This window comes from Zootoca vivipara, chromosome Z2 (assembly GCF_965207765.1).
Source record: "Zootoca vivipara chromosome Z2, rZooViv2.hap1.1, whole genome shotgun sequence".
NCBI lineage: Eukaryota > Metazoa > Chordata > Lepidosauria > Squamata > Lacertidae > Zootoca > Zootoca vivipara.
The window spans coordinates 25,610,631-25,638,173 of record NC_142585.1 but is presented as its reverse complement, the minus strand read 5'-3'; the positions used below and the strand labels follow the sequence as shown (position 1 = coordinate 25,638,173).

The following is a 27,543-nucleotide window of genomic DNA, read 5'->3' as shown; positions in this document are numbered from 1 at the left end:
TAGTGATGTTATACACAGACATCATAAGCATAAGTCATTGTATTCTATGCTTTAGACACACCGGATTACTATGCAGAGAACTTCTATCTCAGGATGTTAGATGTCTGGGCAACTTGGTCTTCAGCAGAAGTGGATTTAGAGGAGCATGACCTGCTTGGTGGCACTGGGCCTGGATGGTCATTTGTCATGAATGCTTTAGTTAAGATTCCTTCATTGCAGGGGGTTGGACTAGATGACTCACAGGGTCCCTTCCAACTCTACAAGTTTATGATTCTTCTGATAAGTAATTCGCTTGCAAAACCAAGTCATTATCTTTAGCTAGAAATTTATGTTGATATGAAAGATGATGAAATGTATTTAAAGAATTTGCTGGCATGCTCTTGCTGCCTTCTCTGCTGCTCTCAATCACTGGTTATGTGAAATGCTGTAGACATCTAGAGCAAGGCAAGTCTTTAACACATGCTTTGGCAGCCCAGTGTGACATATCTGTTGCTAGTCCATTCCCACTAGGCTGAAGGTTAATGCTGGTCATTGCCACCTTAGGGCTTAAAACTGGGTTTGCTGTTATATACAAGCATATTACAACGCTGCACTTCTACTGCAGATGTGTGTTTTGCTGGCTATTTATAATACACCATGATTGTAAGCATACACAGAGATGGTACTCATGCCAAATCAGAAGTCAAAAATAGACTTCAAGGGTATGTGACAGCAAAACTGCTGTACGGCAATTGATGAAACTACAAGTTCTCAGAGCCTATAGATGGGTTTTCTGTTCTTGTATGAATACGTAATTTAACTTATCATCATACAGTTATGAAGTGAGTCAAGGATATATTTCCAAAAAGTAATGTGAATGGATAGAACATCTTCTGGCTTAGATCTATTTGTCTGGGTTTTGTTGGTCACAACCTGATCTTTTTTAAGTTTTCGGAATAAAATTGTTCTACAAAACAACATTCCAAATGACATGCAATCCCTGCTTCTTCTGCTTCCCCTAAAGCCATATCAGACCCAAAAGTCTCCCCAGTTTCCAGAGGCATAGGTGAGTTAGTCAGTAGCAGCAAAACAACTTTTGCAGCCCCTCCAAAGGCTTGCCATACATCAGAAAAATTCCTGATGTGCCCTGACATGTCCAGCAGAAATAGTTTGTTCCCCCCCCCCAACAGTATCCAGAGCTGTTTTTTAAGGGTTGAACCCACGTCATGACAGCGCTAGTGGGGGAAAGGTGCCATTTTCAACAGAGAAGTGGACAGGAGAGGTGTTTAAGTCTCCCCCTGCCTTCCATTTCACCCCACAATAATCTCTTTCATCACTAGCCAATTTTCTCTGTGATGCAGCAGCATGGGCCTGAATATTTTGATGGGATAGAAACCAGCTGTGGTGATGGTGTTGCAGAGGAAAAGGAGTATCCTGCAAGGACTTGTATTCAAACCAGGACTCAGGTCTGAAAGATGTAGGTATGTTGCAGAGTAAAAATAAACTGAGTATATCTGGGCATGTGCAGAATACTTTCCAACCATCACTGAGTAAACTCAACCATACATTACAGAAGTATATCCAGACTGAATGCCACAGCATTGGCATAGGCAACAGCACAAGAATATGACTTTTAAAATTAGGCTTTGGATCTCACTCCCGCACATACAAGCATAGGGTTATGATCCTATTGACCAGTTAGTTATTGTGTAAAAACAAGTGTCCTGACCTGTTAGATAAGACAAAGGGGTCCATCTACTCCAGCACTGCTTGTGGACATCCAGACAGAAGCTTCTGTGATATTCATAAGCAAGGCTTGAAGGCAACAGTACTCCCCCAATGGATGCCTTCTAACAACTGGTATCCAGAGGTACGCTGGACCAGAAGATTGCATTTCAGCTATCATGGATAATAGGAGTTTTAGGCATACACTCCATAAATTTATCTAAACTCCTTTAAAATCATCTTTGCCATGGCCATCATGGCCACCATACTGGGTCTGAAGCACTAAATATTTTGTATCACTAACTGTCTAAAGTGGCCAAATCATTATTCCTGTGGACATGTAAGCCTTCTCTGTTTTCCGTTTTGGAGAGTTTACTTTTGCAGAACTTGAAAGCTTACATAGTCTTTGGTAAACACACACAAGAGGTAGTTATGCTGGCCTGTAAGAAGAAAAAAAATCCAAAATCCACATTAGGGCAATACCATTATTAGTCTAACTACCGGTAAAATGTTACAAAATAGTGTGCAGGAGTTTCCCAGAACACTTCAATAGGCTAGACAGTAAACAAAGAGGAAGTAGGAGAAGAGAAAGAATGGAGCAGCGAAGCCAGCAAATCTACATCAGGTTAGAAATTCAGGTTTGTTAAATTTATAGAGATTACTTCTCCCTACAAAAAAAACACACACACCCAAATCTTGTACAAAGTAAAAATACAATAAAAATCACACAAGCATGCTAAAAACATAGAATAAAATATCATAAATGGGTTCATCCCCATTACAGCCACCCACCCATTCTAAGATGAAATAAAAACAGGACAAACATTTAGAGTCTTAAGGTGGAATGTGGAAGGAGGCAGCAGCTTGAAATTAGGGCCTGCTAAGAGCTTTGTGGGTTTCACGTTTCACCTGTTAATAATTAGAAATGGTGGCAAATAATAGAAATGGGAAAATTAAAATGGCAGTATGTTGAAGGCACTGGAAATCCTTATGGCTTATTTTTTTGGGTCTGCAATGCTTAATTTAAAAAAATATGCATAATTCATTATAAATCTGAAAAGTGCATACTTCACTCAGGGGCAGATTAGGATTGTGTGAGCAGTACACAAACACTGGGCAATGAGCTGAAGGGACACACCATCTCTAAGGCTAGTAATGTTGATTACTGTACATGTGAAGACCTTTTAACCACCCCCTGAAATAAATTCAGACAACACTCAAATCTTTGGTTTGGTTTTTGGCAGAATTTAGGCCACAACTTTATTGATTACAATCAAGTGAGTGGTTGCATAGGCTCTGGTTTGACTAGCTCCCTGCACGCTTGCAGGCAGACCCAGGGCACACCGTAGGTCAGCCTTGGGTGAACACCTGGGGCAGTGGAAAGCAGGAGCTCTGCCAGTCCTCCACCCAGATGTCCCCTGGACTCAGGCTCAGGACACAACCCCTCACAGTGAAGACCAACCACGAGTCCATGGATTCCTTTAGCAGAATACCCAACGCATAGGGATGGCGAGACCCTTCTGCCACCCCTATCAACTTGAACCAGAGCCTATCCGCAACCTTACAAGTTGTGACAGTTTGCTACATGGCAGGCAAAACCCAAATGGCACCAGCCAATCAGCCAAGTGGGGAAAATTCCAGCCATGCCCCTGTCCCAACGACAAACGACACACGACAGCATAGCAAGGTCAAGCGCAAGCCCTAAATATAGGGAGAGGTGGGCGGGTGTTCCGATGCACAAAGCCCAAAAGAGGAAGCTCAGAGACACGTGCATGGGCTTAAATAGAGGTCCCTCGATGTACTTTAACTGGCATCCAATTGGTCTGATTGCTCCCAGCATCAAGGGACCTCCAATAGTGTGTTGTGGCTATCCAAATGCTCCCAGCCACAACATAGGGTCTGGTTGCCAGGTCACACCGCAACACGTGCCCTCTTGTCAGGGAGGACCCAATTTCCTTTGATTTAATTGTGTTCCCTTAGACCAGGCACGTCCAACAGGTAGATCGTGATCTACCGGTAGATCACTGGACATCTGTGGTAGATCAGTGGCTCCCCCCCAAAGAAGCTCAACAACTCTCTAAAAAAAAATCTCTCTAAAACAACTTTAACCTGAACTCCCCCCCCAAAAGAGGGTAGATCACTGCCAGTTTTTAACTCTGTGAGTAGATCGCAGCCTCCTGGGAGTTAGCCACCCCTGCCTTAGACAAAATAGATAACAAAAAGAGCTGCTTGGAAAAGTAGACATGATGCTACAAATTTACCTAGGTTTTAGGCAACTATACAGTAATGAAATGGGCCTATAAGCTGGTTTGCTGGAGGAGTAGGGTTAACTCAGACATCCTCAAACTTCGGCCCTCCAGATGTTTTGGACTACATTTCCCATCTTCCCTGACCACTGGTCCTGTTAGCTAGGGATCATGGGAGTTGTAGGCCAAAACATCTGGAGGGCCACAGTTTTGGGATGCCTGGGTTAACTGTTCCTCCAGTGTCACTTTCCAATATAAATCTCCCTTCCCGTCCTTAACTACTCTGTGCCTATCTGGAAATGTTTTCTCTAATGGGACAAACAACAACTTGTTTATGTGCGTGTGCACACAATTTAGATTTAGAGCAAACAGTATGAGGGGAAGGATTATATCTTGTTTTAGTGTTGCGGACTGGATCCAATTTGGGATCTGGATCCAATAAACATTGGGGAATGTGATTATTAAATAGTGGGTAAGCATAGCAGATGACACAGCAATCTCTCCAAAAGCAGCTCTTTATTCGGAAGCTGGAACAGAACTGAACTGCATTGCCGAGCTGGCCTGCTTTTATAGAGGCTGGCTCAAACAATGTATCAAACATAATTCAAAGTTCCCTCCTAAAGTTCCCCCCTAAAGTAACTGTCAGGGACCGGAGGACCTGAGGGAAAACTATATACCCTAATACATAACACCCCTCCCCACCGAGAAAAGGCATTAGTTACATTCATAATGGTTTCAATTAGGTACAAGAGCATAACAGTTTCAAGGTACATAGCTTCTATTTACAATGCAACATTTCAAATGCAGTTACTGTACTGATATAGTCCCATAATTAGGATGGCCGCTTGGTGACCCTGGTGGAACGCCGAGGGCCAGTACCAGTGTCCAGGGGGTTGGCCGATTCCTGCTGAGACTGTGGCACCACCGATGTTGGTGGTAAGTCCAAGTTTCCTGTCTACGTGACTGCCGAAGGAACCGCCACGTGCGGACTCAGCGGATGGTCAGGCACAGCAGTGGCCCTAGACTCTGGAGGGCCATGCTGAACCTCTGACGCGCCTTGGCTAGGATCCACGTCCACCGCTTGTGAGGGAGGAGTAGATTGAGCCTCGCCTTCTGTTAGAGCTGGCTTCTTAGTGGAGTGTGGGCTGCTGGCCTTGCAGATCTCCTGGGCGGAGAGTTCAGCAGCTTCTGCGGCTGCGGCCTCCTCCATGGCCTTCTGTAGCGTGGGGTCTGGCTTGGCGAGGAGGCATTGCTGCAGACGGATGTTTCGGATTCCGCAGACGACTTGATCCATCAGGGCGTCGTCAAGGTCCCGGAACTCACAATGAAGGGCGGCCTTGCTGAGAGCAGTGATGCAATTGCTGATGGACTCCCCCTCAGCCTGGTTCCTGTGGTAGAAGGCGTGGTGGGCAGCAATTTTAGACGGCTTGGGCGCATAGTGGGTACAGAGCTTCTCTTGGAGCGTGTCCCATGATTCAGAGGCTGGTGCGAACAGCGGTAGAGGCACGAATGAAGCCATGATTGCAATGCCAACGTGGAGGGCGATGGATGGAACACAGTGCTCTAGCCGGAACGGTCAGCTCTGAATTGGTTCTGCTCAGTGATTCAGCTCATTGCTTGTCCGATTCTGACTGTGCTCTGCTGTCCTTCCATCCCACCTTCGTCGCCAGTATTAAATAGTGAGTAGACAACACAGCGGATCTTTAAGAAGCTCTTTATTCAGAAGCCAGAACAGAACTGAACTGCATTGCCGAGCTGGCCTGCTTTTATAGAGGCTGGCTCAAACAATGTATCAAACATAATTCAAAGTTCCCTCCTAAAGTTCCCTCCTAAAACAACTGTCAGGAACCGGAGGACCTGAGGGAAAACTATATACCCTAATACATAACAGTGATCACAGACTTCCTATAGTTTACCTATTTTGGCCCTCCGAAAGCAGTAAGAAGTCTTACTGTTCAATTAACAAGTCACCTTTGCACTGAAAGCCATGGAAATGACCCACTGTCTTATAAAGGCTGGATTGCTTCTTTAGTTAACAAAGAGGTTCGGAAGAACACATTACAGATATGTGTGGCATAACTTATTTATCCTGAGTCAGTTCTAGCACACTACTGTGTACTCTGATGGGCAGAGGCTATTCAAGTTTCAGGAAAATGTATTTTCCAGCCTTGTTACCAGTGACTACTCTTAGAAGAATAAGAAATTGGTTCCCTTCAAATGTTTTGTACTACAGCTACTATTATCCTGGAACAATAGCTCTGTTGGTTGGAGCTGATAGAAGTTGTAGTCAAAAATATCTAGAGAGCACCAGGCTGAGGAAGGCTGGGCTAGGAGTTGAACCTGGTACTACATGTGCAAGTTAGCCACTATTTTTTTTAGTGCACTTGTGTGACAGAACAGCAAACGAAACAAAGGTGTATTTACAAACTATTTACAAAAAGGGCTCACCCACACTTCCACTTGTCCCATGATTTCTGGACAAAAGAAGAACCTTTTGGACCCGTGCCTAGAAATTACAGGGTAAATGGAAATGCAGATGAAACCAAAGAGGGAGAAAAGTTTGCACAGCAGAAAAAAAATAGCAGTATGCCATTGAATACCAGCTGCTTGGAATTGCAATGGGAAGAGTGTTGTTGTGCTCAGATCCTGCTACATAAGCATCCGTTTGACCATAGCGATAACAGAATGCTGGACTAGACAGGCTCTTGACATGATCCAGCAAGCCTGGTATGAAAAATCCAGTATCTGACAACCATGTCCACTCCTGCTAATAATATATGCAACCTTGTACAGTAATCTAAGATTGCATTTCTATCTCACATGAAAGAATAAGGAAGGATTTAACTGGATGTTGACTACACATCCATCCACTATTGGAACAGAAAGGGGAGAGGGGGTAGAAAGTGGGGTTTTCTTTCAAGGATTAGGCAGGGAACGTGCGCTTAAACTTTAGGAATCAATTAACATTTTTTTCTTGGTATTTCCCAAAACAGTTCAAGAATTTGACATACCCATCCAAAACAATTAGAATCACATCCTGTTGATTTTAATGGATCTTCATTCGAATTTTGAATGAATCACTAAATTCCACTATAGCTTGCTGCAGTTTTGTTTTTGTTTTTACTATGTAGTCAGAAAAGGAACTGTGACTGTTGTGATCTCAGATTGGATGAAATGGGGGTGGGGAGAGATTCCTCATCCTCTGTGTGCTATATACAGGAGAAAAACAAAGCCTTGTTGACTGTGTTCTTCCTTTTCATTTGATAACATCTTGTACGCAACTTCAACACCAAAGAATCAGTTCTGAAGTCTCACACCAAATATGGTCATGTCTTTAAACTGGAAGTTGAGGGGATGAAATCATGGGAAGATTTCAAGTTTCAATTATTTGCATGCCAAACCAGTCTGTTGAGCGCACAATATTTCATACCAGTGTGTACAAGGCCATTTTGAGTACTGTATACTAATCCAGAATTTGAAAACGTCTGTGGTAATAAATAAACACTTTGATTTTTGATTTTTTTACAATGTGCATTTTAGCACAAAGAACTGTCCTAGCTGCATTTTCTAGTTCCTCTTATATCAACACTTTAGTTTCCATTTCCTGTAATTTTCTCATGAGTCTCAAGTTACTGAGTTTACTAAAGAGTTCTGCCACCAATTTCATTAAGTGACTTTTCAACTGAAAGGCAGTTTAGTGTAAAAAAAGTAATCTTAAAGATGAGCAAAAGGGTTTATTTTTCCCTTTTTCAATTTCACATATTTTAAAATAACCCACCAGGAAAGCTTTTGTATGATTAAGTAGTGGATCTATATTTCTAAAGTGCATTGAGCTGCAATTATACAAATAACAGACATCCGTGGACTTTGATTTAATAAAGAGGAATCTGGGTATTAAGCTAACAGATCTGATTTAAATGCCATTGAAACTGTCAATACATACCTGCCTCTCTCCGTGCTACAAATAGTAGGTGTTTAAAGCTGAAATCCAAACACACTTTCTAGGTCCATGTTGGTGAGAAGAAGGAAGATTAGCATCTACTAGCAGATTTTCAGGTGACATCAATTTCCAATTGTCTAACAATAGCAACAATTGAAGTGATTTTTTTCTCTGAAAGTATTTGTAAGCTTGGTTCTGGTACTGATCTCAAATTCCTGGGATGAGCATTTGTTCAGAAGCACTCTATTCCATAGCCATCTGCCTGAGCCACTATTTTGCATCTTGAAGTGGATGTCAGGGATAAACTTTAAAAGGCAAAAAAACCAATGTTAATCCTACAAGGCTAAGATCTGATCACCCACGTTCTAGAGAATAGGCCCAACTAAGGAAAGTGAAACTTACTTCTGAGTAAACAAGAACAGGATTGCACAGCAAAGCTGTTACCCTATTCAGTAGTCTAACTGTGCAGTTTCTGCTTCCTATGTAACCACCATATGCATTGATTTGCATGAGTATCAGGCTTAATTGGTGTGTGTACTGACTGGCCAATATACATATTCTCTCCACTTGGGTACTGTGATAATTACTTGCCTACCCTCCAATATTTATCTGATGAAAATAGGGACGTCCCCTTCCATGATAATTTTACTATTTATACAGTACCCCACACATCTTATAGGGTTGCCCCAGACATTCTGGGCAGCTTACACCATATATAAAAAACATGATAAAACATTAAACATTAAAAAAAAAACCTTCCCTATACAGGATTGCCTTCAGATGGCTCAGGGGTTGGATAATTCTATACCCTCCAACATTTCTGCAATGAAAATAGGGATGTCCTAAGGAAAAGCAGGACATTCCAGGATCAAATCAGAAACCCGGACAGATTTCTAAATCAGGGAGGTCTCTGGAAAATAGGGATACTTGGAGGGTCTGTACTTGGACAATGTATAAAGCATCTCTCATCAGTTCACATTCTCTGATGCCCATTTGGTGATCATCCATTGTTACCTAACTAGGCAAGATGATAATAATAATAATAATAATAATAATATATTATTATTATTATTATTATTATTATTATTATTATTATTTATACCCCACCCATCTGGCTGGGTTTCCCCAGCCACTCTGGGCGGCTTACAACAGAAAAATGAAATAAAACAATTAAACATTAAAAGCCTCCTTAAAGAGGGCTGCCTTCAGAGGTCTTCTAAAAATCTGGTAGCTGTTTTTCTCTTTGACATCTGATGGGAGGGCGTTCCACCACCGAGAAGGCCCTCTGCCTGGTTCCCTGCAACTTGGCTTCTCGCAACGAGGGAACCGTCAGAAGGCCCTCGTTACTGGACCTCAGTGTCCGGGCAGAACGATGGGGGTGGAGACGCTCCTTCAGGTATACTGGACCGAGGCCATTTAGGGCTTTAAAGGTCAGCACCAACACTTTGAACTGTGCTCGGAAACGTACTGGGAGCCAATGTAGATCTTTCAAGACCGGTGTTATGTGGTCTCGGCGGCTGCTCCCAGCCACCAGTCTAGCTGCCGCATTCTGGATTAGTTGTAGTTTCCGGGTCACCTTCAAAGGTAGCCCCATGTAGAGTGCATTGCAGTAGTCCAAGCGGGAGATAACCAGAGCATGCACCACTCTGGCGAGACAGTCTGCAAGCAGGTAGGGTCTCAACCTGCGTACCAGATGGAGCTGATAGACAACTGCCCTGGACACGGAATTGACCTGTGCCTCCATGGACAGCTGTGAGTCCAGAATGACTCCCAGGCTGCGCACCTGGTCCTTCAGGGGCACAGTTACCCCATTCAGGACCAGGGAGTCCTCCACACCTGCCCGCCTCCTGTCCCCCACAAACAGTACTTCTGTCTTGTTAGGATTCAACCTCAATCTGTTAGCTGCCATCCATCCTCCAACCACCTCCAGGCACTCACACAGGACCTTCACCACCTTCACTGGTTCTGATTTGAAAGAGAGGTAGAGCTGGGTATCATCTGCATACTGATGAACACCCAGCCCAAACCCCCTGATGATCTCTCCCAGCGGCTGCATGTAGATGTTAAAGAGCATGGGGGAGAAGACAGAGCCCTGAGGCACCCCACAAGTGAGAGCTCAGGGGTCTGAACACTCATCCCCCACCACCACTTTCTGAACGCGGCACAGGAGGAAGGAGCGGAACCACTGTATGACAGTGCCCCCAACTCCCAACCCCTCTAGACAGTCCAGAAGGATGTTATGGTCCATGAAACCATGTGACACTGTCTATTTGTGTTGCTTTTCCATGTGAACATTCACGGCTACAGGTGTATTTGGTTAGTTAAGCTGTTTCTAACACAGCTGAGTCCTCATTTCTGATGCCTGATTCAGTTCCAGAGACAAGCCTATGTCATTTTACACACACAAATTTCAGTTTTTCACCAAAGCATGCTGGGGGGGGGGGGCGGAGGCAGGGTTAGCTGTTGCATTCTTTTTCTATAATGGGTAAATATAATTATGGAAAAAGAGGAGGGGGGATCCTTGAGCTCCTTGCAAGAAAAAGGTGGGCTATAAATGCAGTAAATGAATATACATGAGGGATTCGGCACAGGAGACTGCTGTTGGGAGAAATGGGTGGGAAACTGTCCTTCACTAAACTTACTTAATAACGAAATCCTATACGTCTTGGACGCTGGTTGCGCTGTGGTCTAAAAAACCACTGACCCTAGGGCTTGCCAATCGGAAGGTTGGTGGTTTGAATCCCTGTGACAGGGTGAGCTCCTGTTGTTTGGGGTCCCAGCTCCTGCTAACCTAGCAGTTCGAAAGCACGTCAAAGTGCAAGCAGATAAATAGGTACCATTCAGGCGGGAAGGAAAACGGTGTTTCCGTGCGCTGCTCTGGTTCGCCAGAAGCAGCTTAGTCTGTCATGTTCGCCACATGACCTGGAAGCTATATGCCGGCTCCCTCGGCCAGTAAGGTGAGATGAGTGCCACAACCCCAGAGTCGTTTGCGACTGGATCTAATGGTCAGGGGTCCCTTTACCTTTACCTTATACATGTCTAGCCAGAAGTAAGCCACACAAAATCAGACTGGCCTTTTTCCTATAAAAGTGAACACCAGATTGCTGCCCAAGTTAATATATCTTATGATCCAAGATTCTGTGTTGCCATCATAATTTTTAATAACATCATTTCAATAGCTTGAGATTTTACACTGGTTTATAATGGTTTTCAATAAATTATTGGGTGTGGCGACATTAAGTTTGCATGATTTTATCGTGTTTTGTGTTGGTACCCCCTCTTTCTCAAGAGACAGTGAGTGAGCCTATGGGAGTGAAGTCACACTATTGCGTTAGCACCATTTAATTTCCCCTGGGCACGTGCCTGGACAGGGTGCATGGAGTCCTAGGCTGAGTGGCTGGGGAAACCCAGCCAGATGGACGGCATATAAATAATAAAATAATAATAATAATAATAATAATAATAATAATAATAATAATAATTAGCTGCCTCCTCAGCCTTGGTGATGTAGGAGTTGCGGGAAGGAGGCATACAAGGTGCCATCCAACCGTCTTAGGGACTCCACTCTAGATTTGTGTAGGGTCTACTCCTTAGCATTTTCTTCTTCCAAAGATATCCCACAAGGCAGAGGAGGTTTATGGTCAGAGTTTTCATTCTCCTACATGGGCTACCTTCCCAGGTTGATAAGCCCCGCCTGCCCTACACTTCTCTCTACAGCACATGCAGAAACCGCCTTCTTGACCATTGGACCCTCTATTGGTTTTGTCTGCTAAATCTTCCAGTCTGTCTTCACATGCAGGGGAAGTCACTAACTCATTGAGGGTTTGAGACCAATTGGCTACCCTCACCTGGTTTAGATAGCCAGTCAAAGCAAATTTGAGACAAATTGCATTTATTTCCTTAGAATGGCCGTCATAGCATCATCTTTTTTTCTCTTCAAAATATGGCAACCACACTGGGGTGTGACCACAGTCGCATGCCAACAGCTTCTAGGAGCCACAGGTGAGAGTTGAGTGCGGAGTAGGGATCAAAGGAGGACAATTTACCCCAGATAGAGCATGATACTACTACTGTACTCCCCTAACACCCCATACACGTACTGTTACATTGTTCATGGTACTGTTAATGGATTTAACTCACATGATTATCCACTTAGATTTAACTTAATTTCCTTGTGCTCTTAACTGGGGGTCATGAAGTAATTTTCTTGAATATTTCATTGTGTCCTTAAATTAATTTAACCGGGGGAAGCTACTGTTTGATTTGTCCTTTTGTGATTATTTTTGTGTACCAAAATTATAATTGTTGCTGTTACCGGTAATTAACAATTATGATTTTGCCCCAGCCACTCTGGGGCAAATATTTAAAACCATAAACTATTAAACATTAAAAACTACCCATTACACATTCTGCTTTCAGATGTCTTCTAAAAGTCACATAGTTATTTATCTCCTTGATATATTATTGAAGGGCATTCCACAGAGCAGGCCCCACTACCAAGAACGCCCTTGGCCTGGTTCCCAGTAACTTCACTTCTCCCAATGAGCAAACCGCCAGAAAGGCCTTGGAGCTGGATCTGAGTGTCCAGGCTGAATGATAGGGGTGGAATCACTCCTACAGATATACAAGGCCAAGGCCATTTAGGGCTTCAAATGTCAGCACCAATACTTTGAATGGTTCATGGAAATGTACTGGGAGCCAACATAGGTCTTTTAGGAATGGTGTTAAATGGTCCTGGTGGCCACACCTAGTCACCAATCTGGCAGCTGCATTCCGGAGTAATTGTAGTTTCCAAGTCACCTTCAAAGGTAGCCCCGTGTAGAAGCGCATTGCAGCAGTCAAAGTGGGAGATAGCCAAGGTATGTACCATTCTAGTGAGCAAGTTCACTTGTTTTGATTTTCCTCTTCCCTCCCTGTCCATTTTTCCTTGTGTGCGGTGTACTTTTTCTTTATTGTTGTTGTTGTTACCCTGAGGGTAGGGTCTGCTTTGTGTATACACATACATAAAAATAATATTTTGGGTGAAGGGCTGTATAGAAATTTAATAAACGTATGAAACACATATATATATGTCTGATCTGTTATACGAACTTGGCGGTCAAAAAACCAAAGCCAACAACCCAGATCGAGAGAACGGCTTGAATTCCTGTCAAGACCTCGCGCTCGCCCACCGCCACCTCTGAAGAGAACCTCACCACCTCTCTGGGCGAGGCTCTCTCTTCCTACCTAGCCCGCCTCCAGCCCGTCACCTCACCCTCTAGCCGCCTGAGCAGCCGACGCCGTCAACGACGACGACAATACCGTCACGGCCGGCTCCGCTGTCACCACCACCAAACCCACTGTCTCTCTTTCTTTCGCTCGCGCCCTCCCTTCCTCCTTTCTGTGAGGCTGCCCTTCGCATCAATCAGCGGAGCGGGGCTTCGGATTGGTCTATGCGCCGGGGCACACCCCTCCCCTTCCTCCCCCTCACTTCCCCTCCCCCGTGTTACCTCAGCCGGCGCGTCCCCCGCCTCCTCTCCCGTGGTCTTGCTTCGCTTTCTTTCCCCCCTCAGCCATTTTAAACAGCGTGAGGCGGGCAGCGGACCGGCTCCAGTTGCGGGAGAGGAGAGTTTCGGTTACGGCAGCCGGGGATAGGAAAGTGTTCTTGCTCGTTCCCCGCCCCACATCACGGTGAGATTCGTCTGGCGGCGCCCCGCTTCTTCGGGGGGGGGGGCGGAGAGGAGGTCGCTTCTCGCCCATTTTTATTTAGGAGAGATTATTCATTTGCCCACCGTATATATAGGGTACGTATATATATGCCGGAAAGGGGTCGCTTCTGCCTTCCGCCGCATGAGGTGAGTGGTGCTGCGTGGACCTTACGAAAGACAGATTGCTTCCTTCCCTCCAGCCGTCGCCAAAGGGGATGAAAGCGGCGCAAGCTCTTTCCCCGGTCGGATAGAAGCAGGAAGAGGAGCTCTCACCTCCCCTTTTCTTTCAAAGCGGGCTTTCGGTTCGCTTTCCTCTGACCTCGCCTTTATTAACACGCTACCTGCGTTGCCTACCTTCGCGTTTCTCTGAGCCACCCATTTTCCCCTCAGCCTCACTGACCCCCCCCGCCCTCCCCTCAGTGTGGGATGTAGCGATAGATCAATCAATTCAATGCCATCCGGTTAATCGGCACCCCTCCTCAGGTCGCGCTACTTTTGCCTGGACGGGTGTACATCCTCAAAGCTGCTTTCCGGTAGGATGTAGGTGTGTGTAGGGAAACCTCTTTGTGAATTTACATGGCTGTCATGCAGCCTAGAAAAGTAAGGATTGCGTTCTGGCCATACCGCTATATTCACAAACGGTTGTCCATGAGAGGAAATGTGGTCCTTTGGCAGGGAAAGGGCATGCTGCCTGCCTCCCTAAGCCAGGGTTTCTTTAATCAAGTGAGAGCCCTAAAATTTGTGTTTGTATGTTTAATGTTGATCCATTCAACAGGATTTATATTCTGCTTGGTCATCAAAACCTCAAATATTTGTTATTAATGCCATTTTTGTTTGCCTGTTGACCTTCTGAGTCTTTTTAAAAAAGATCAATAAAAAATACAACATCAATAAAACATTATAGAAACTCAGTATACATAGCGGCCCTCATACTTGAGTCGTGTGTGTGTTTGTGTGTATAACATACATTTTATACACATTTCATAGATCAATCAGGTCAGTTTAGAATTCATGCAAATACTAGTAGTGTAATCTTGTATATGTCTGCTTATTGAGTTCAGGGGGGCTTACTTTTGGTAGGTGGGTAGAGGATTCCAGTACAGTGGTACCCTGGGTTACAAACACCTCGGGTTACAGACTCTGCTAACCCGGAAGTAGTATCTCGGGTTCAGAACTTTGCCCCAGGATGAGAACAGAAATCGCACCGCGGTGGCAGCGGGAGGCCCCATTAAGTGGTACCTCAGGTTAAGAATGGTTTCAGGTTAAGAACGGACCTCCGGAACAAATTAAGTTTGTAACTAGAGGTACCACTGTATTTGGTTTCCATGCAGTACAATTCTGTTAACTGGCAGTGTAAAATTGCTGCCTTTGCTGTTTATATGTATGAGTTTTGACTGATTTAGGCTACAATTTTCTCCCACTTACCTAGGAGTCTACCCCACTTCTAAGTAGACATGTATGGATTCTGCTACAAATTAAGCTCTTATATCTACATATAATTGCTTATGAGGAAAAAACAATGGGTTCTCTTTCTTTTCTCATTTAGATGATGCATTCCTGGGCTGCAATAGGTATCCCAGAAGAGGTCTTCTGTTTTCTCTTGCACAGGATAAAATTCTTCTTCAGGGAGAACTTCTAGAGAGGTTGCCATGGTAGTCTGTTACAGCAAAAACAACAGGGTCTTCAGGTAACTTGAAGATTACCAGATCTATTGTGGCATAAGTTTCCATAGTTGATGAAAGCTTATGTGACAATATATGTGTGTGTCATTATGATGCCACAAGACTTGCTTGTTGTTCTAAGAGGATGTTGCTAATTAGAGTGCTTGTTTTTAAAACGTTTCTTTAATAAATGTGGTTCTGGAAGCACCTTTTAGCCAATCAGAATGCTTTGTGCAGTACAATCCTCTGCATGTTTACTCAGAAATAAATCCCACTTTGTCCATGCATGTTTAGGGGTGCATTGCATGTAAGTATGTTTCAGGTTACAGCCTTGGCTAATGTAATCACTTAATTGACTAAGGGTGCAGTCCTAAGATCTTGCAGCTGAGGAAGTCTCTGTACTTGATGCCTGTGTAGAGCAGATGTTCCTCCTGAAAATGAAGCATGTTGAAGGAGGTATTGAATGTATCAGACCCCCTTGTTCCCTAACATGCCTCCAAAAAGGCCTAAAACTATGTTAGCCCTGGAGCTGGTGTATTTAGTCCTCCTATTAGTGTCAAGATGAGGAAATGAAATGGAGAAGGGGAGGGAGTGTGTTGTTGTTGTTTAGTCGTGTCCGACTCTTCGTGACCCCATGGACCATAGCACACCAGGCACTCCTGTCTTGCACTGCCTCCCGCAGTTTGGTCAAACTCATGTTCGTAGCTTCGAGAACACTGTCCAACCATCTTGTCCTCTGTCGTCCCCTTCTCCTAGTGCCTTCAATCTTTCCCAACATCAGGGTCTTTTCCAAGGATTCTTCTCTTCTCATGAGGTGGCCAAAGTATTGGAGCCTCAGCTTCACGATCTGTCCTTCCGGGGAGCACTCAGGGCTGATTTCCTTCAGAATGGATAGGTTTGATCTTCTAGCAGTCCATGGGACTCTCAAGAGTCTCCTCCAGCACCATAATTCAAAAGCATCAATTCTTCGGCGATCAGCCTTCTTGATGGTCCAGCTCTCACTTCCATACATCACTACTGGGAAAACCATAGCTTTAACTATACGGACCTTTGTCGGCAAGGTGATGTCTCTGCTTTTTAAGATGCTGTCTAGGTTTGTCATTGCTTTTCTCCCAAGAAGCAGGCGTCTTTTAATTTCGTGACTGCTGTCACCATCTGCAGTGATCAAGGAGCCCAAGAAAGTAAAATCTCTCACTGCCTCCATTTCTTCCCCTTCTATTTGCCAGGAGGTGATGGGACCAGTGGCCATGATCTTGGTTTTTTTGATGTTGAGCTTCAGACTATATTTTGTGCTCTGAGGGAGGAAGGGAGTTTAACAGAAGGTAAAAAGGTAAAGGACCCCTGGACAGTTAAGTCCAGTCAGATTTGACAATGGGGTGTGGTGCACATCTCTGCTTTTAGGCCGAGGGAGTTGCCATTTTTCCTCAGACAGCTTTCTGGATCGTGTGGCCATATAACAGAACAGGAAGGTTATAGGAGAGCCTAGCTCTACTCTTCCTTTGCACAACGACTTTGTAGAGTAGGCCAGCGGTGTCTTAACTATCAGGTAATTGCTGCCATTGCACCTGCCAATTATTTCTTTCAGCTCCCAGGCATGGTGAATTTCGAGAAAACAAAGCATTGGTTTCAGAGGGATCCTGAGGTAGCACAATCTGCACTTCTCAGTCAGATCCCTAACAGTTTATTGGGGAGTACGAACAGTACCCAACTTATCTGACTCTCCCAGAGAACAGAGAAGCCTGCTTTTATCTAACCCCACACTTTCACCCAGTAGAATACACTCAGTGGTTAGGCATGTAGGAGATTTCTAGAATCCTTGAGTCTGGTTGGAACACAATTCAGAATCCAGCAAGCAGGCTTCTGGTCTCATGTGTAACACAGCATAGGTGGTCTGTTGCAGTGGTTTTGATTATTGATAATGGACCCTGGCATGAGGGACTACTAGTCTCTCATGGAAAGGACAAAGAGCTGCACATCACAGCCTATTTTTAAGGGCTCTTGCACCAAGTTGGATTGAGTGACAGTTTGTATTTTTTAATATACAGGTTAGATTTGCTAGGTAACTAGTGTGATACTTTGCCAGGAGATAGGGAGATGGCATAAACCCCAGAGGAAGGCAAAGGTTATTGCTTGTGAAAATCAACACTAGATTTTTGTATCTTTCTGCCAGTCAAAACATTCTGTGCATTGTGGATTCAGGAGTTGGGAGTATGTGTTGGCCTTGCTTGGGCAAACGGAAAGGCATAGAATCATAGAACTGTAGAGTTGAAGGGATCCCAGGGGTCATCTAATCCAACCTCCTGCAATGCAGGAATCTCAACTAGATCATGCATGACAGAGGACTTTTATCTACAAGAAAATTGAGAAAAGCCACAAACACATCCTGTTTCACCCTAGATAGAGGAAGTTATAAGGGCTAGGTAATGGTAGTTCCTGTGCCATTTATTCCCCTTCCCCATAATAATAATCTAATTCATAACATACATTGAGACCATCTTAAGCTAAGCAAATACCGTATTTTTCTGTCTATAAAATGCCCCCATGTTTAAGAAGACCCCTATTTTTTGAGCCCAAAATTAAGAAAGAAATATTTTAAACATTCCGTGTATAAGACAACCCCCAATTTTAAACTTAAAATTAAAAATTAAATTTAAAAATAGTTAAAATGATCTTCCCTTTATCCTGATAATGATCTTGCTTAGAAGAGAAAGCTACACTGTGCTTGAGTTGATGGACTCATCTGTGAGCTCACTTTCTGTTGCATCAGAAAGGATGGGTTGTGTGGATGTGGGTGAGGTTGTTTGTGGGGTTGTCATAGGATTTTTCACTTTCAACCGCACAAATACTTGTATCAACGGTGTGCAGTACTTAAGTTCTCAGAAGGGAGATAAATTGCTCCTATATTATTTTTAATTGCCTTTTTTGTATATTGTTTGTCACATTAGGCTACATTTAGGTAAGGAGACTTAACCACAACATAAATCCCTATACTGTATATCTGTTCATCTGTAAACTGATTGAGTTCAGTGGAATTTACTTCCAGATAAGAGTGCAATCCTGGGTACACTTAATGCTTGGGAGTATAGCCCATTGAAGAGAAAGGGGCTTAACCGCAAGTAGACATTCATAAATTTGTGTGTAAGATATTTATGAATAACACCAATTTATATATGTTTTATTATGAATTCGAAGAATTATAACTAACATGGGATATATTTGCAACATTAGGATTGTAATCTGTTTTAAAAGCAATTTAGCTTGTATGGGACAATCTAATTCTTATCGCTGTCTTGGTCAGTGAAATGAATCCCAGACTATTTGATAACCTAAGTTGAGAAATTATTTGATACCATGTATTTTCCCTAGCCAAACTATGCAGGACTTTCATTTCTTGGAAATTTGTAATCATGCTATGATGATCACTATATTTATGGACTTTCGAGGAAAGCAAAGTTGGACAACAGTGTTAGGAAAGTGGGAGATGTAGAAACAGAAGAGTAAGAGAGAAAGAAAAGCAGAAATGAAGATTTAGAGGACAGTATAAGAGAACAAAAAATTGAAGGAGAGGAGTAGGAAGGGACGACATAGGTGTATGGTTCTGAAAAAGTATCACAAAGGGAGTATGAGCAGTTTTAGAAACAGATATAAAAGCTTTTTGCCAGATGGTGCCTTAAACCTAGGTTGCAGGCTCACAAACTGAATGTTTAGTCACCTTTTTTAAATACAAGATTACAAAGCTGAAAATGAATTGTGTACTGTATATTTTCAGTTCCAGCTAAAATCTGACGCATGCCATAGCACGGCAGCAAAAAAACTGCTACTGTGCACCAGCCAGCCAGATGGAGATGTCAGGCGCCATCTTGGCACCCAGGCATCTTTACTTGGTAGTAAGTGGCCAATAGCCAACTGAAAAGGGGCTAATTTTGAACGCTGAGTATGAGGTGGTCACCTGGGATGAAGTTCATGTGAACAACACTGGAAAGAAGTGTAGAATTGGCAGAGGAGTGGGGAGGAAAGCATCTGTATAGTTGATGAAATGTGGTCAAATGGGGATTGGGTTCTGTAAGTTGGAGAAGCATATGCATGCCAATCAGGGCTAGTGGCTCAGGTTTCAAGATGTAATGTGAGGCAGCTCATTTCAGGGTATTCCAGATAGTCTTCTTATCTGTAATGGGGTGCTGCAGTGGTTGGGTGAATATATGTGGGCACATGTTATTTAAGTTTTGTTTTTGTTTTTGTTAATATTAGAGAGATCTATAGAATAGGCTTAACAAAACCCAGCAGCAGATGTTTATTTCATATTTAATTTACTTACAGAATTTCTTCCCCACTCTTCAGCATAAGGTCCCAGGGCAGGTTACAGCTACATAGTATGCAATTATAAAAACAGATAAAACTGTTAGAATTATAAAAGTAAAACTGTTCCAAATGGAACAGAATAATGTAAATTTAACAAAAGAGGTGGGTCTTGCAAAGAAACAAAAGCAAACCCTTAATTGTCAATATGTGTTGTGTAGCCATTGTGGGAAATGCACTTTGACTTGCATAGCGTTCGGAATGCTGCCTTTATTACGGCCTCAGGTACAGGGGTGTTTGTGTGTGTAGGTGTATGTGGCTTATCACCACATATGCTCATCACTGTTGGTACACTCTGCTGTAATTGTCATTTCACTTCCGTCTGCCACTTTTAAAAAGTTCTAGCAGCCGTTTGCATTACCGGATGTTTATATTTTGTTGCTTATGAGAAAGAGATGTTATATTTATTGTCGGTGCTGTACCTTAAAGAGTTATATTCTGGATTACAAACAACTCTGTGAGCTGATTCTGGCCTTTGTCCAGCTAGAGTATCTCCTTCCCAGGAACTGAATGAGAAGTAGGCAGTTCTTTGTGATTCTTTCCCTGAATCAGTAGCATCTTTCTGGCTTCAGACCAGATGGTTTCCTTTGGTCATTGGTTTTCAGTAGTATAATCTCCTTCCTCTCAAGCCCCCTTTGTAGACCAGGAGGCTGGGCTCAGGATGTGGCCTGATGGTGATGTAACAAGGGAGGGGGGAGGCAGAAAGAGAGAAAGAAAACCAAGAAAATGTGATTCACTGCTTAGCAGCTTCCAAGATTGCATATTACATCTTGTCTATTATGATAAGAGTGGACACTAAAGCAAAATGAACAAGTGTTCTCTTCCGCTTGAGGTAAAAGACTACATCAGCTATGTTTTGTGTTCTCATATGAACTAATTGATGCATGTGGCTTTCCTTGGTTGGGTAAAAAGTAAGCTTTCTATTTAGTATATACAGTATATATTGGAAAAGCAGTCACTAATATGGCAGCAATTAGCCAATTTGTAGATATAAAGCAATTATTTGAATACCACAGGGTTTAATAGCATTGTCTCATGCAGTACTGAAGAGCAGGAATTATTATTATTATTTTTTTACCTTTCACACTAGCACTGTTTTGTCATCTTCCAAAATAGGCACGTTAATATAAGGATATGAAGCTTTGTTATGTTCCAACATAGAGGGATGACAGCAGGATATAAATAGTCAGTTGACTTTTATTCATAAGTGCTACATTCCTAATTGTTTTAGGCCGTGGGCATAACCAGTTGTGCTTTCCCTTTCTAGCCATTCATATAAAAATGCAGTCTTGTGGCTTGGGTAACTAGAAAAATGAATATTGTGATCACAGTATTTTTCTTTCTTTTTGGTGGGTGTTCATAAAACGAACTGGGCCATTGCTGCTAAATATGATCAAACATTGTCTCTGGCCAAAAGGTTTTTAATAGAAGAATGGCAATTAAAACAGCTGTTGTGGTCAGCTTTATTTGGAAACTGTCTATTAGACATAATACTGTTTATTATGCAATTTATACAACTTTCCCATACTTAATTGTTGATTGAAAACTTAATAGGGATGCTTTCATTGTTATCAATGGACTGTTGTATTGACTTCTCATCTGTATCATCCCCAAATCTAAGTAATAACCATTGAATGACAAGAATATTAATTACAAAACAGAGAAAGCTATCAAACACTAAAATAGTGTTCCTTATTACTAAAGAATAGCAATCTTAATTAAATGTATTTGGAATCATGATATATATTTGGCTGAATAGACAAAGAAAATAGAAGCATTTGCTCTTGGTTTGATGTAATGTAATATATGTAATGTAACAGCTTTTGCCAACCTAGCAGTTCGAAAGCATACCAGCGCAAGTAGATAAATAGGTACTGCTGTGGCGGGAACAGGGTGGATAAAAATCAATGATTTTTTTAAAAAAATCAAAAAAATCGGATTTTTTTGATTTAAATCGGATTTTTTTGATTTAAATCGATTTTTTTGATTTAAATCGGATTTTTTAAAATAAAATGCTTTTTGAGGAAAATATATTACCATCCAAAGGTTATTCCATCATGAAATAAAGATTAGTTTTTTAATTATGTAGAATAAGGTTGTATATGTTTATTTTTTGGGGTAAATAAATGCCATTAATCCATTCACAATGTCATGCTCTTCCAGAGGTTTTTGTAAGATTATTGGGCAGATTCTCTGCCTACAATATATTATCACAGATGCTTGGTTTACTTTTGCAGTTCTCAAAACTGAATTTGACTCAACAGAGATCACATGCCTCTTCTTCACAGCAAAAATGTTATAACATGAACAGAGTTGAGAAAAAGACCTTAATCCTATTGTTCTACAAACCTATGAATACAGAAACAACCCCTTCAGTGCTAAGTTTCAAGAAGTTCAGTGAATAGAATAGAAACAATATTTTTCTGCTTGTTTGGAGTGGACAGTATTTAAGTTTTTCATGTGATTTAAATCGACTATGATTTAAATCAAGCCTTACTGACTAGTGATTTAAATCGTGATTTAAATCATGATTTAAATCAGTTTGATTTAAATCAAATCCACCCTGGGCGGGAACGTAAACGGCATTTGTGTGTGTTCTGACTTCCGTCACTGTTCTGTTGCACCAGAAGTGGTTTAGTCATGCTAGCCACATGACCTGGAAAGCTGTCTGCGGACAAACGCTGGCTCCCACGGCCTGAAAACAGTGATGAGCACTGCACCCCATAGTCAAATTCAACTGGACTTAACTGTCCAGGGATCATAGAATCATAGAGTAGGAAGAGACCACAAGGGCCATCCAGTCCAACCCCCTGCCAAGCAGGAAACACCATCAAAGCATTCTATTTCTGCTTAAAGACCTCCAAAGAAGGAGACTCCACCACACTCCTTGGCAGCAAGTTCCACTGTCGAACAGCTCTTACTGTCAGGAAGTTCTTCCTAATGTTTAGGTGCAATCTTCTTTCTTGTAGCTTGAATCCATTGCTCCGTGTCCGCTTCTCTGGAGCAGCAGAAAACAACCTTTCACCCTTTTCTTCTAGCCCTCCTCCTTTTCTCGGACATGCTGATTCTGCTAACATGAAATATGCAATCAACAATACTTATCTGACCAGATTGTTTTTCCTCTTGCCTTTTTTGAATCCTAGTCATTCACATCTAGACCATAATCATGACGGCGCAGAGTCTTTGGCAGTCATGTATTCTGAACAAAACAATTTTAAAGAATGTTTAAAGAACAGGTAGATATTCAGCTCAAGGAAGGATGTGCACTTAATATTCTCATGTGCAGTTTCTCTGGGAAAGGATTTAAATAAATGGAAAAGCAGATAAGTAACATGTTTTATAGATGTTGACTGCCTTGCTTTCTAGAGCTCTTAATCCACCATTCCTAGGGGTTTGGATTTGTCCATATACGTACAGTGGACTCTCGGGTTGTGAACGTGATCCGTGTGGGAGGCAGGTTCGCAACCCGCAGCAATCGCAACCTGCATCTTTGCATGAGCGGGTCGCGATTCGGCACTTCTGTGCATGTGCACGCACTGAAACCTGGAAGTAACCCGTTCCAGTACTTCCAGGTTTGGCATGGAGCGCAACCCGAAAAGGCGCACCTGAAGCAGCTGTAACCCGAGGTATGACTGTACAGTTGTCCTTTTGGGTTGTCACACATTTTTAGAGTTCAGTTTTTTCCTTTTATGGTTTCTTGCTCAGTAGAACAATTTCTTAATAAATAAGCTATTTTGTAATAGGAAGTGTCATGCAGTGGGGTTTTTTTTAAAGCAACAATTGGTGCAGCAATAAAATTGCTAGCACATTTGTAAAGTTAAGCAGGGTCCGGTATGGTTTCGCATTGGATGATGGTGTTGTTGAAATTCCTGCATTGCAGGGGGTTGGACTATGAGTTTTGGAATCCCTTCCACTTCTATAATTCTATTATTTTAGTACCTTTGAAAAATGATTTTATAATTCCAGAGTAGGAGAGTCTTTTAACCAGTGCCCCAGTATAGCATTCTTTTCCATGTGCAGAAGATGCATGCATAGAGTACTCATAAATAGATTCCATACTAGTGAGGTTAAATTCTTCAGAATAATCTTTTGGAGAATATTCTCGATTAATGAGAATTTTCATTAAAAATGGGAGAATATTCATTTTAATGCATTGAAAATTATATAATTTTAATGCATTGAAAATTATATAATTTTAATGCATTGAAAATTATATAATTAGTTAATATACATGTATATTCATGGGTAATCTTGTTCAGATGGCAGCCAAAAACTGTACAGATACTTTTATTCAATGGGGTAATGCAGTGAATTCACATTCTTTGATTTTTTGCGCCAAACTTGAAATTGAAAATTCAACGTGAATGACTCACGTTAATCGCTAAGCCTGCCACTAACTGTATATTTAGTAAAGGAACCACAGTGAAAATATATAAGCACAAGCCTACTTGTCACTTGAAAGTGTCAAATTAAAAAGTAAAACATGTTTTATAGTTAAAGTTAAACCATTCTAAGGTGATGACACCAGTAATTGGCATGTTAAGGTTTGATACAAGTAAATTCAGTAATAAGCTATCTTGTGCTTCTAATAACACTTAATAACTGTTTTGGTGACTGAAACACAGCTTGATAAACAAAACTATATGCATACATATAAAAAAGAAGCCATTAACATTAAATATATTATCATATGAAAATATATTTCAGTATGTCAATCTCTGGTAAATGGCACCTTGTACCATTGAATGGTACTGCAAAAGCAGTTACTGGCACTAAATAGAAATATAGAAATGTTAATTGTTTAAATCAAGGCCACCTCACATTCTGTTACACATAATTGTATAGACCTAGGTACTTTAAATGTATAAAGCATTAAAGCTTTCTGTAAAAAAAATCACACTGTATGGCCAAGGGTATAGAATTGCTAAGAATAAGGTCACATCAAAATAGAAAAAAAGGCTATTACATATAGTTGAACATTTGAATTTGTATGTATTTCAAATTAAAAGAATAGCATTTTTTAAAAAAATTTAAAAATGTTTTCTGTAGCTCACATTTCAGAATTGCCAATGGTGAATGACACAATGCCCAGCAATGTAACTGGATTAATAAATAAATAAAATTATTCATTACTGTCAGGGGGCTCCCAAAGGGTCTGTGGTAGGAGGGGGATGCCAGATCGGGTTACAGGGATCCCTGGCCCCTCCTCTCCAGCAGTACCTCTTCCAGCCAAGGTAGCAGCGAGTCCTCCAATGGGGAGGAAGAGGAAACGGTCAGACAGGTGGGAAAGGGGGACAGCAATGCTAGCAAGGAGCTGCTGTACCACCTTCACCAAGAGGGCTCAGAGAGAGAGACGCAACTTCCGTCTCCCCAGCTGCACAGAGGCGTCACACGCAAGGAGCGGAGGCAGCCCCTGGGGGTCTCCAAGTTCTTATGCTGGGGGAGGAGCAGGAAGGGGGCACTCCCGGATTCTGCGAGTGACTGAGATGGACGTGTTTAGTTAGCTCTGCACTGTACATAGTATGCACCATAAACCTGTAAAAAGCCAGGTTGGACTCCAGCATCGTTACTCGTGAGCAACCACCTCATGGCTATTACAGTTACCAACACTGGCAATATCACAGCTTGACTTATTATATACTAGACTTTTTAAAATGTGGGTTGTAAAACTGGTTCTTACATTAGAATTTACAGTTTGTGGAGAATATTCTCGAGAATTTTCTCACCTCACATCACTTTTCCTTACTTCGTTTCAATTGCTTGTATATGGACCAAATTTAAGCCTATAATATACTGCTATTTAAGAAGTAATACTTTTTCTTTGACTATTTTATGACTAGATCCAGTATCTGGCTAAGTAAGAACAGGATATGGATAAATATTTTTTTTAGCTGGTTTGTGAGTTGTTAAATTTCATTGAAATTAGCTGTAGTAGTGATTTATGGAGCACTGATGCTACTATCTGACTCTTCGTGAATTTAACAGTGGATTCAAGATGCCAGTGGATGCAAGCAGTTTTGTCCTCAAAATGCTTTGCAAACAAGTCACAGCAAGATACCTTTGGTTCCACCACCTCCTTTGGGCAAGAGTATAAGAGGCTTTGCAATATTCGTAATAGTTATTTGCCATGTATCAGTTAGCAGAGCCTAGAATTACAACAATTAGCGTATGGGTGTCTGCAAAATAATTAAGGTTAAAAAAGGCCCTTGGGCTCATAAAAGTTGGGAATCACTGCTATATGAGAAGTAATGAAGCCTAAGAACAAGTTACAGGAAGCAGTAGTGGAGGTGGTGTTATTGAAGAGGGAAACTGGCAATAACGCCTTTGGAATTGTTATGAGATGGTTCTGGGCATCCTTACACAAGCTCCATGTAAAACTAGAAAATGAAATGAGTGAGTAGGGTAGCCAACAAATAATTGTATTCTATAGCAGTTTTAGATGGGCTTGGAGTAATGTGATTACCCTTTGCTAGAGGAATAGTCTCATTTAATGGGTAGTGCAGTTCTGCCCGCCTCCCCCAGGACAGCTGCAGTTCAGTTTCTCTTAATGTGTTCTGTTGTCTTACACAGGTTGGCAAAAAGGGATTTCTTTCAGACATTCTAAACTAGATTATGATAAGTTCTTAGAGAAGCATTTTTGCTTTTATCTTTATATGTGTATTTAACTCTTTTAAATAGGTTATTGGTGTTTATAAAGACTGCACATTTGGTATTTAACAATCTTATAACTGTTATAAGAAAAAACAACAACTGCTCCTTCTCCCTTATGGGGTATCCAAGAGCCCGTATAGAGACCTTAAGTAGGTTTCCTATCGGTAGGAGAAAATAACAGAGGCCAACCAGAGAATATTGAGAAGTAAGCAGTTAATAAGCCCAATCTTTATTAAACTGTTGCAACAGGGTCCTCCACTCACCCCACGCAGGGAGGGAGGAGAGGAACCCCATACAATGGTGTGCAAGCCCTTATATAGACTTTTGAAATTACCCACCCTGTAGCTCAAGACTACCCCCCAATTTACCATTCATACATCACAGAAGAAGGTGGTCTCCAACAGAAATACATCACAGGGCTGTTTACCACCGAAATCCTGTTTGTCAGGATACCTAACAGTGGCAGCCTGGCCATTCCTTTTGAGATGCTAAATACTTAGTTCCTGAATCCAGGTCACAGGCTCACCGTATTCATACACAAATACGCCCTTAAGACTGGATTTGAGCAAAGGGGCAATGGGGAAGCTTTCCCATTTCCTTCCTCACTGCAGAGAATATTTGAGGTCACTAGAAAAGTCAAAATGGCTTCAGGATTGCTCTCCTGTACTATTTCAGACACATGGTTTATATACCTATATATGTGTTTGCCTTGTAAATTTATGGACATATTATTTTTATATATGAGACCTTAGAATTCCTATAACATAACCATACTACCAGCGTAAATATATCTAAAGGCTAAACGGCTTTAGAAATGTTTATTTAAGTAGAAGACTCATCTTATTCAGTGTTATCACCATCTTTATAATAGCAGTAACGTTAGCCAGTTTAGAAACTCTGAAGATGAAAAACCCTTGAAACCTACTTATTGGTTTTGTTGGAACTGCCTGCTTGTGCCGTGGCCCATTATGGTTGAATAGTTGCACAGGTGGTTTTTTTAATGGTGTTGGGTGGCGGGTAGAGAAGGAATGACACAATATTTCCATCTTTTCAACAATTTTTCTGAAGATAGAACATTCTCTACCTCTTGTTTGCAGTTCTCAAAATCTGGATATTTATGTAGGTTCTTCTGATGCTAGGTAAATAGCTAAAGAGGGAACCAAACTATGCAGATTAGGACTACTTCATAGCAAGAATCTTGTTATCATTATCTTATTATGGTAAACATGACCATTTGGCATATGCCAAAGAGGGCAACTTGGTTCCCTCATAATCCTTGTAGTTTAATGTTGATGTTA

General features: G+C 41.9%; 1 protein-coding gene across 15 annotated transcripts in view; it reads left to right on the top strand.

The window, feature by feature from the left end:
* ACSL4 (acyl-CoA synthetase long chain family member 4) overlaps positions 1-27,543 on the top strand; it is an 83,680-nt gene that overhangs the window by 19,416 nt on the left and 36,721 nt on the right. For 3 of the 15 annotated variants that reach the window (XM_035113695.3, XM_035113691.3, XM_035113697.3), the window contains exon 1: positions 13,444-13,560. The exons of 3 other annotated variants lie outside the window; for them this stretch is intronic. The gene's annotated coding sequence lies outside the window, so the exon portion shown is untranslated. Of the gene's footprint in view, positions 1-13,443; positions 13,725-15,123; positions 15,265-27,543 lie in introns of those variants that run through there. 9 more of the 15 variants (XM_035113696.3, XM_035113692.3, XM_035113688.3 and 6 more) reach the window with 4 other exon arrangements.